Here is a 10,376-nt window from a genome sequence, read left to right as displayed (position 1 = left end):
TAAGGTGCCTAAGGCCTATTGGTTGACCGCTAAAGGGTTTCAATGAAAATTTAGTTTATTTAAATAATTATCTAGGCATTATCAAGCCCTTTTTCTCAAAGGGGTAAGGAGGACACTTGTCCAAATGTTGTCCTTGTTTTTTGATATGCACTAAGCATGTGATTGGCTAGGCTTGCAGGGGTCCAATGAAATCCAAGGAGGGATCGACCAAGCAAGTTGGGGGTGTGCTTGGGGATATACTCTCTCTCACACGTGACTCACATGCTCTCACTCTCCCTTGGTGAAAGTGCAAGAACTTCATCTCCTTCTCCAAGTTTGAGAAGTTGAGAGCCTACACCAACAACTCTTGGCTATGGAATGCAAATCTAACCAAGGAACATGCTTCAATTCTATGCTAGCAAATCTTGTTCATCTCCATTACTATGCTACTTTGCTATGCTAAGCTCTATGAGTAGTGGTATGAGAGGACAATACTTCTTTCTCGTAAGTTACTTCTTCTTCCTCTCCCTACCCTCATTCCCTACTAGCTCTCTCCACCTTCAAAGGTGTTTGAGATCTTGGGACTGAGACCAGGGACAAGTTAATGATTTTATTTAGCTAAGTTATGGGCATAGTATTGGTGCATGAAGGTCTCTATCCTCATTGCACCATCAAGGTCTCAAGGAACACAAAGATTGTATTGTACCAAGTCTCTCTTTATGGGATTAGCTATAATACAAAAGCCTTTTGGAGGGAAAACTGGATCCACATAATCCGGTCCTCAATCGTTCTCAAGTTCTCTAATTCTCTCTCTTGCAAAGTATTGTTCATGAAAAGTTCATTAGGTATAATGGTTAGGTTGCTACCTCTAATCAAGTTCTCCCTCTATTTTCTCAAAGTATCCTCATAAAAATGCTCACTACAGTTTTCTTAATTTTGCTATTCTCAATGTTCATTCTCCATTTTCATTACATTGGTATCAGAACTATTGGATTCTCTTTTCTTGCTTAAGAAGAGAGGTCCTTAAGTTGTCCATGAAAGGTTGGACCTATTCATTGCAAGAGGGTAAGTGGGACAGGGATCTATTATCTTGGTTGAAAAGGACTTAGTTTGAGGTGCACCATTGGGAACTATAGACTTAATCATGGAGTCTCTTGAGGCTTTCTTTTGGCTTAACTATTATTGAGCTACTAGCAAGCTTAACAAGAACCATAATCAATTAAGAAATGTTAGACCCTCTCCACTATTCTTTGCAATCAATAGTCTCTAAACCACGGGTGTAGCTACTTGAGAGCTAATTTTCAAAGGTAAAGAAGAGTAGCAACTGAGTCTTTTTTAGGGTACCAAAGCACAAAGTACCATATACATAAGTTTAGTTAGCATGGCTTACAATAATAAAGAGAGGAGGATGAATATTAGCAATTTTGTTTTTTCACATGAAGGTGCTATTGATGATGCCCTAATGTTTGTGAACTATCTTGTTACTAGGTTGCAACAAGCTTTGGGCAACCCTACCTTTCAAGCGGAAGTTACCCAAGAACTTCGTGCTTATGGGATTTCCCTCCCTCTCCAAGAAGAGAGAGAGAGAGCTTAGGAAGCTTGGAAGGCTCAAAATACGAGCTCCACAAAAATTACACTCTATGAGGAATTCCTCCTTGTCTACACAAAAAAAGACCTCTAAAAAGTTTCAAAAGTGGTATTTCTATATTCTATCTCTAGGAGCTTTACTCTTTCTCTTTTCCAACCACACACAGGTCTAATTGCATGCTCGACAGTCACATGCACCACAAATAGTAAACTTCCACGTGGACAGGCACTTGCACCTCTCTTTCAACAAAAGGGGAAGCATTTTGGCTGCCCTCAGTGGGAACACCCATCTGTAGCCCTGCCCAGTACCATCGACCAAGCCACCTTCCAGTGCCACCAACTGCAATGGCTGGGGTTGATTCCATCACTATAGAGAGTGTGTGGTGCATGCGGAGTGTCAAGGAGAAGAAGAGCAGACACACAAACTTTCTCTTGTTTTTGTCCTCCATTTATGCCTTGTGTGTAGATCTAGGCAAGGCCAAGATTTTGCACTAAGGGTGCTTTATATGCACCATGGAGGTTCGATCACTTATAAGATGCTATTTTAGCTAGATAATGCACCCCATCCAAACATGTGTCCTTGCATAGATTTCCTCAAGCTATGTGCCGCATTTAATGCCCCACCATTGATGCAATAATTATGGTAGCTGACATGACAAACAGGAAATGATGAATTTTTGAGAGGCCTATAAATATGAGATGCCCACTTCACTTCCTTGTACTCTCCAATTGTAGCTTGAAGCTACCTACTCAGTACCCTCCCACTTACTAGTTTTCTTGCCTCTTGTCACAAATGGATCCCTTCCAAATCAAGATAGAGGAGGATTTTTCTTGCTCTAATGAAGCACCCAAGGATGAGCTCTTTCAATTTTCTTTACTTCGATATAGTGAGAATAAGATATCGGGCCAATCTTTAATCTTGTCTGCTCATTGCAAGTGTACTTGTCTTCTACATGACATTTCCTTGCATATTTTCTTCACACCTACTAGTAATAGACATTCAATGGCACATTTGAGTTGAAGAATTCTGGTTATGTCCATCTAAAAGACGTCAATTCAAACCGTTGTCGGAATGTGTGCGGTCTAGCTGGGAAGGTGCAAAACCTCTGGCTGTGAGAGTTTGTGATGAGAGTCACAAACACTTTGCGAAAAGCGTTTGTGGAGAATAACCAACCCTCTTTCTAAGGGTGATTGAAAATCTAAGAGTGTTGGTGACAGCAAAGTCACAAACCCTCTTTCCTATCGTGCTTGGAAATCGCTTGTTTTCGTAGTTGAGATTATGATGAGAGGATCACCGAATCACATTCAATTTCACTTAAAAGACCATTTAAAAAACACTAAAGTTTCAGCCATGAAACCTCAATGCCCATACAAGCACAAATCTCAATCAAAACCCAAACCTCTTTCATGGTGTCATGTAGCCTCGCCCCCAATCACATAGTCGTAACATCAAACAATTGAAAGGAATACTCGATCTTCCACCTTCATGGCGACCATTTTCTGAATTTGCAGAGATTTTAGAGCTTCTAAAGTGAAGCCCACACACAATTTTGATAAGGGGAAACCCTAATTCACTCCCTCACAAGCTCAGATACAAGATTACAAAGAGGCGGGACTCCAGTACACATAGATTGGGCAACCATGGAGGCTATTGCACAATGGAGAAAAATTGCAGGTTTTTTCTGTAGAAAACAGTCCTCTCTCTCTCTCTCTCTCTCTTACCCACGGCAATATGATCTGATTTGTCAATTGTTGGGCCATTTTGCCACTTTGGACCAAAACTAGGTCATTTTCAGCTCATTTTTTATGTGAAAAATCCCAAACGGAGTCAAAAAAATCACTAAATTTGTGGGATCACTTATAATAGTCATAAAAAGCATAGATAAGAATAAGTTTTCATCAATATACCATTTTGGGTCATGGAATTCTACAACGGTGCCTGTTAGCTGTTATTTTTGGCAGTTTTTGCCCGCATCACTCTTTATAGGCGAGATGAATGTGCTGCCATGAACACTTGGACTATGTATATCTTAAAACCAATTTAAGCATATTATCAAGTGGAAAAGCATGCAAATGCACCACATCCAGGGCCACGACTCCCCAGATAGGTATTTACATGATAGCAACCGCAGTAGGCGCTTCAACATATATCACAATATGTACTTCATTGCTTTTATTTGCATACATTGAGAAGTATCCAGAGTGAGGTGAATGTTTTTATTTCATAGTACGTACGTACCATGGCATGACATCCACCCCCTCTGAACATGCACATCCTCCGGTATGTGCCACAACATTTGTAAAGCATTAATACATGTGGTCAAATGCCATAGTTTCACTTTCATCCTCAGTTTTCATATAGTTGGATTCATCCTCCTCTTCACTTGGTTGTGCATCAAATGGATCGGAATCCTCTCTTCTTTTGAATAATTTAATTATTTTCCTGCAATGGGAATTTTCATTTCTGTCCCATCCAGTTTACGCAAGGTGTAAGTTTCATTTCCATGCACATGTTTGATAATGTAAGGACAAACCATCTCTTTGCAAGCTTCGTTATTGTAGAGTGCTGGTTTTCAAGGCTACTATCATACACCAACATCCAATCACCTTCTTCAATGTCTTTTGGTCTGAGCCTATGCCTCTCATCAAATATGTCATTCTTTTTCAACCTTGCATTCTTTAGTCGAGCTTTTGCAAGCTCAATGTCTTCAGGTCTTCTTTCCAATTTCCATATGCACAATGAAATAAGGTATTCTCTACTTATTTCATCTTCCCATGGAAATACATTCCATGTAAGAACTACATCTTCAATTGGCATCACAGGTTTTTGACCATACATCAATTCAACAGGCATATAGCTAGTGACTGAACTATGTTTTGTACGATCCACAATGCAAATGGCAGTAACCTTGGCAAATCTCCAAGCTTACCTTCACAAGACTTAGCTAAAGCTTTGATTATTGGAGGATGCCCTCTTTCACTTTTTCCATTTCCCTCTGGGTTATAAGCACAAGTTAGAGCTAATTTGATGCCCATCCTAGAGAAGAATTCCCTTGCTTCATCAGCATCCAATTCTCCTCTATCTGTAGTTATCTTTCCCACACATCCACGGTGATAGATCACATCTTCAAGAATTTACATACAAATTGTGTACTCTTTGTCCTCAATGCACGCCTTTCAACTTGATTGGGAAAATCTTCTCTTGCAAGCACTAAATACCTCACTTGCCAAAGTCCCAAAGGCAATGTGACCAGGTTCACAACCCATTTGTAATGCATGGCTAATGGATAAGTAGGATGTAGTCCATCATGATGCCGTACATTTGAGTACATTTGGCATGTCACACAAGACTCCATGAGCTCAGCCACATCCTTGTACATCCCTTTCCACCAATACCTTTCTTTTAGCTTGGAAAATGTTGCCCATACACCTCGATGTCCTGCCCATAAACTTTCATGGAACTTCTTGATGATTTTTTGTTGAGTAACCTTATTGCATACCCGCAATGGTGTTCCATTTCTTCATTTAGGATGCCTCCATAAGTAGCCATCCCTTAAGAAGTATTCATATGATTTTCTTCTTATCCTCTTAAATTCCTACTCAGTCCAATCATCCTGCTTTTGTAGAGTACTTAAGTAGTGACCTACCAAGAGCCATTCATCCTCATATAGTTCCTTTGAAAAGGACTCAAGTGAAGACACAAAACATGCATGACTACTCTTTTCATGATCAATAGTGTAAAACTTTGTGCCTAAATCATCTCCCTTAATAATCATGTCTTGTTCATCTTTATACCTTGCCCTAGATAGCATATCTGCCATTGGATTGTCTTGCCCTGCAATATGCTTGAACTCAGGATTCAAGGAATTTATGTATGCTATCCATCGCAACGTTACAATATCAGGAGTCGAACAATTTGTGATCTTTCCAAAAAGAGGCAAACAATCAGTTTCCACAACCACTGGTGCCCCTATCAAGTACTCCTTGTCACACCTCAATGTTGTAGCTAACCCCCATAGTTCCTTTTTTGCTTGTGCATAATCTTGTTGGCGAGAACTCAGAATCTTGGCTTCAAATCTCACCACATACCTTTTTCCTTCATTATCATCTTTCCCTACTACCCATCCTATCCCTGTAGGACTCGTTTCCACTTTCACAATGACAGGTCTCTCACATGCATAGTCTACCTTTGTCAAGGTTGGCGATGAAAGAAGTAGCTTCTTTAGCTTTCTCATGGCTTTTTTGTGCTCTTCTTCCCATTGACACTTCTAATTCTCTCTCAACAACCTATAAAGGGGATCTGCTACATGTGCATAATGTGGTATCCAAATAAGATAGAAGACACAAGCACCAAGAAATTCCTTTTTTTTTGGACAAGGGCTTCTACCATAAGGACCACATATATGCCCCACAATCAACACCTTATTAACTCCAAATATAGATTTTTGGCTTGAGAGAGTAAGTTTAACTTCTTCGAGCCTTGATAAAATCTCTCACAATCTTTGATATGGTTTGCAACAAAATTACGGCACCCCCTTGAATCCATAGCTTTTCTTTATCTTTGTCTTCACATCCTTTGATGGGCACATCATCAAGAAATGGCATTGTGATTTGAGGTATGAAGTCGCGTAGAACCTAGTCATCCCATTCATCATATGTGCAACTGAATTCGTTCCTCCTTGAGATAAGGTACACATCCTTACAAGTCCCAAAGGTCCCAAAGATCTCTACTCTCAACATCTAGCTGAAATTGATCGTACGGTGAATAGAGATCCCCCAAGGAGTAAATTGACCTTTCTACAAGCACCTTTGTAAATTCATCCACTATATGTCCTGTACCCACATTCCTGTTGGTAACCTTGGTTATAGGTTGCATATCTTGTATGAACCGCAAAGCTCCATTCTTCTTAGGCACAATGAACCACCTGTTCAAATATGGTGCACAAGAAACTCCTGGATACCCGTGCTAATATTTTCATTGATTAGTTCTATTAACTTTGTCAAATGTGCTTTCTGAACCAGAATTGGGTGTAGATTCCAAGGTACATGATGGATAGTGAAGATCACCATAGCTACAACAACATTATGATCAACACACCCTATCTCATGTGGTTGGAAAGTAAAAGCATTACCATGTCTTGAAATAATTTCTTTAAAACTCTTCTTCTGTTAAAAACTCCTCACAACCAACTTTTATCCTCACAAGCATACTTCCACAACATGGGTTCCATCTTGCATGCTAGAGTCCATTATAGCCTCAGCTCAAGCATAGTATCTACATGAGAAACTTGTTTAAAAAAACCTGCAATGCATTCACTATACTGTATGAAACCATTTTCCTTCATGTATTTTTGTACATTATATACATATTGTCGTGCACTTCTTTTCATATCCTCAAGCTTCATAAAACATACTGACCAATGCTCTGTTAAGCACTGAAAACCTGTAGAAAATCTACTTCTCGCTTTGGGTCAGGCAAGAATCTTTTTCTTCTTGTACCATTGCAATCCCACTTTACAATGATACATGGCCAAAACCCCTTGTCTCCCTGTACTCTTTGAACTCTTTGTTAGCTTTTGGTAAAGGATTCTCACGAAGACTATTGTAGTTCCTTTCGTGATTCACACACACAATAAAAAATTGCACATCATCTTGCTTCCCATATCTACTCTTCACCCTAGCATAAGTAGAACCATCATCCAAGACCTTTGTTTCCATGCGAACGGATGTATGGAAGGATAAGAGGATAGGTAGACATCTCATGCAACACAAAGAAGTTTTGCTCATCCTTCACATTACCAATCATCACTTTCTCATTTGGACAAGCCCCATACAACTCTCCTGATGAGTTATTTACAGCTTTAATCATCCACCCATGGTCTGTGTCTATTGGCCACTTACCCTTCATGTAAAGACTTTTGGACATAGGATTGATTTCAGCCATGATCTATCAATGCAACATATGGCTCCTTAAGATCACCCACCTTGACTAAAGTTTATGTTGTAGCGCTTGCCCAATAAATTTTGAAGTAGTGGATTTTATAGGAGGCTTCATCTTCATCATCATCTGCAAATCTAGCATGTGCATCTCTTCAAGAAGACTGGTAGTATCCTACCACACTTTCATCATAATCACTCTCTTGGAAATGTATCCCATGTGCCTTAAATGACTCCCCTTCACCCTCAGACTATGGAGGAATAGACTCATTGAGAGTTTGCCTCTTTCTGTTTCTGATATCTATAATTTATTCATGAAACTCGCGTTTAGCAATGCCAAGAACTTCACCCAAGGTAAACTCAACTTTGCTATTCAAAATCCTTTCCTCCAATACCTGCTTTAAATTGTGGAAGCTTCAATGTAAGATTGCAGTTTGTATGCAGGGCCTTTTGCTTTGGCGTTTCCTTGCTCTTTCTTCATCCTTGTAGATGCCTCCTCCATAGGAATCTCAGAAGGAGGAGGCACACGTCGTGGAGCCTCATAAGAAGGTCTTGGATCCTTTCTTCTTATGGCTCTTGTAACCCTCTTTAAAGTAGAAGGACCTGCATCTCCATTCTGTTGGAATTAGGGTTGCAGAGAGACACACACAGCTTGGAGAAGATGAAGGAAGCTCAAGGCACACAATAGAGAGTGTGTTACTTAGTGTGCAATGGAAAGATGGATAGCCCTAGAGTGATGGGCCTATACACAATGCACGGGGGAAAAAACCTCCTAAAGAGGGAAAAAATGCCCCGGTGGTCTTAGTGTGTTCACACACATCACTACCACATGTATATGGTAACAAATGCCCCCTAGAGTGATGCGGTGAACGAGATCTTGCACATGAGTAAAGGGAAGTGCCATGCCCTGAAGAGATGATCAGTCCACAAAGGGGAGTAAGCCCAAAGCTTTGCGGAAAGCTTCAAGCTTCTCACGAGACAATGCCTTTGTGAAAAGATCTGCAAGGTTGTCCTATGTTGGCACATAAGCCAAGCTGATCTCTCCTGCTGAGAGCCTCTCCCTAACATAGTGGTAATGCACCTTAATGTGCTTTGTGCGAGCATGAAAAATTGGGTTCCTCGCAACTGCCAATGCGCTCTGACTGTCAGTGTAGATAGTGTTGGCAGTATCCTATCCAACACCCAAATCAGCCATACGGCGTCTAAGCCATACACACTCAACCGTAGCTGTGAAGACTGCCCTGTACTCAGGCTCACAACTCGAAGTGTCCACAGTAGGTTGCTTCTTGCTCAACCATGATATACATGAACTGCCAAGCATGAAACAAAAACCACTTGTGGACACTCGCGTGTCAAAACAACCAGCCCAATCTGAGTCTGAAAAAGCATGTAAGTCTGGCGGCAATGACCCCCCCTTGGGATAAAACAAGCCAAGATGTAAAGTGCCACTAAGGTAGCGAAAAATCCTCTTGACAGCCTGCCAATGCTTAGACCCTGGGCTATGCATAAAGCTGTTGACCTGTGAGACTGCAAGTTGAATATCTGGCCTCGTGTTGCATACATAAATGAGGGAGCCAACAACAGTTTGGTAAAGAGTGACATTAGCAGGATCACCAGCATCATGTAGACTCAACTTCAAACCTGTTTCCATGGTAGTGGCAATAGGTTTGCAATCCTCAAGTCCAAACTTACATAGCAATGTCTCTTTGTAACTTTTTTGACACAAGGCAATACCACCATCACACTGCTTAAACTATATACCCAAGTAATGATGCAACAGTCCCAAATCTTTCATCTTGAAAGTAGCATTCAAATCAGCCTTAAATTCAGCAATATGTCTCTCATTTGGTCCAGTGATCAGCAAATCATCGACATAAAGAACCACAATGAGAAGTACATCATCCTCACGCTTTACATACAATGTGCTTTCTGTTGGACTGTTACGAAAGCCTCGCTTAACGAAATGAGTGTCAGCTTTCTCATACCAAGCACGAGGAGATTGCTTCAACCCATACAAAGCCTTCTTACATCTGCACACTTTGTCCTCTTGTCCTTTTATGACAAAACCGCGAGGCTGCGTTACATAAACTTCCTCAAATATGTCACCATTCAAGAAAGCAGTAACAATGTTTGATTGATGTACATCCCAACCAAAATGAGCTACCAATGCACATAGAAAATGCACAGTAGTCATACGACAAGTGGAAGCAAAAGTCTCTTCATAATCTATGCCTTTTTGCTATGCATAACCTTTTGCAACAAGTCGAGCCTTATGGCGATCGATCTCACCATCCGGCTTGCGTTTCAACTTGTAAACCCACTTCATATCAATGGCCTTTTTGCCAAGAGGCAAATCACATAAAGTCCATGTGTCATTTTCTACAAGTCCATCATATTCTGATTGCATGGCAGCCATCCAATTTTTTGAATTCTATGCTTCATCAAAAGACAGAGGCTCCTCAACATCATGTAAGCTAGACACAGCCAAAGCATAACAATTTGATGCATAAGATGCATGGCGAGAGCCTGAACGAGTACGACTAGACAAAGGTGCATCCAATTTACTATCACGCAAAGTGTGCACCATCCATTTTGGCATACCTCTAGCCTGCTCATTTTCAGCCCTTTCCTCATCAAGTACATCATGTACATCTGCATCAGTAATAGGCTGATCTAGAACATTTTCAGAAACCCCCATAGGCTGTACATTTGCCTCATTGGAGCTTACATTCGTATCTCCACCAGTGAAAAGAGGCAACAAAGTGTCGTAAATGTCCTGTGAGCTTACATTACTGTCTCTAGTACATGACAGCAAGGGTTGAACAGAATCCTCCAAAAACACTACATCCCGAGAAACCAGAATACGTTTTGTT

This window comes from Adiantum capillus-veneris, chromosome 8 (genome assembly GCF_014529385.1).
Source record: "Adiantum capillus-veneris isolate H3 chromosome 8, ASM1452938v2, whole genome shotgun sequence".
NCBI classification, from domain to species: Eukaryota; Viridiplantae; Streptophyta; class Polypodiopsida; order Polypodiales; family Pteridaceae; genus Adiantum; species Adiantum capillus-veneris.
The sequence above is the reverse complement of the archived record's forward strand: the minus strand, read 5'-3'. Positions refer to the sequence as shown.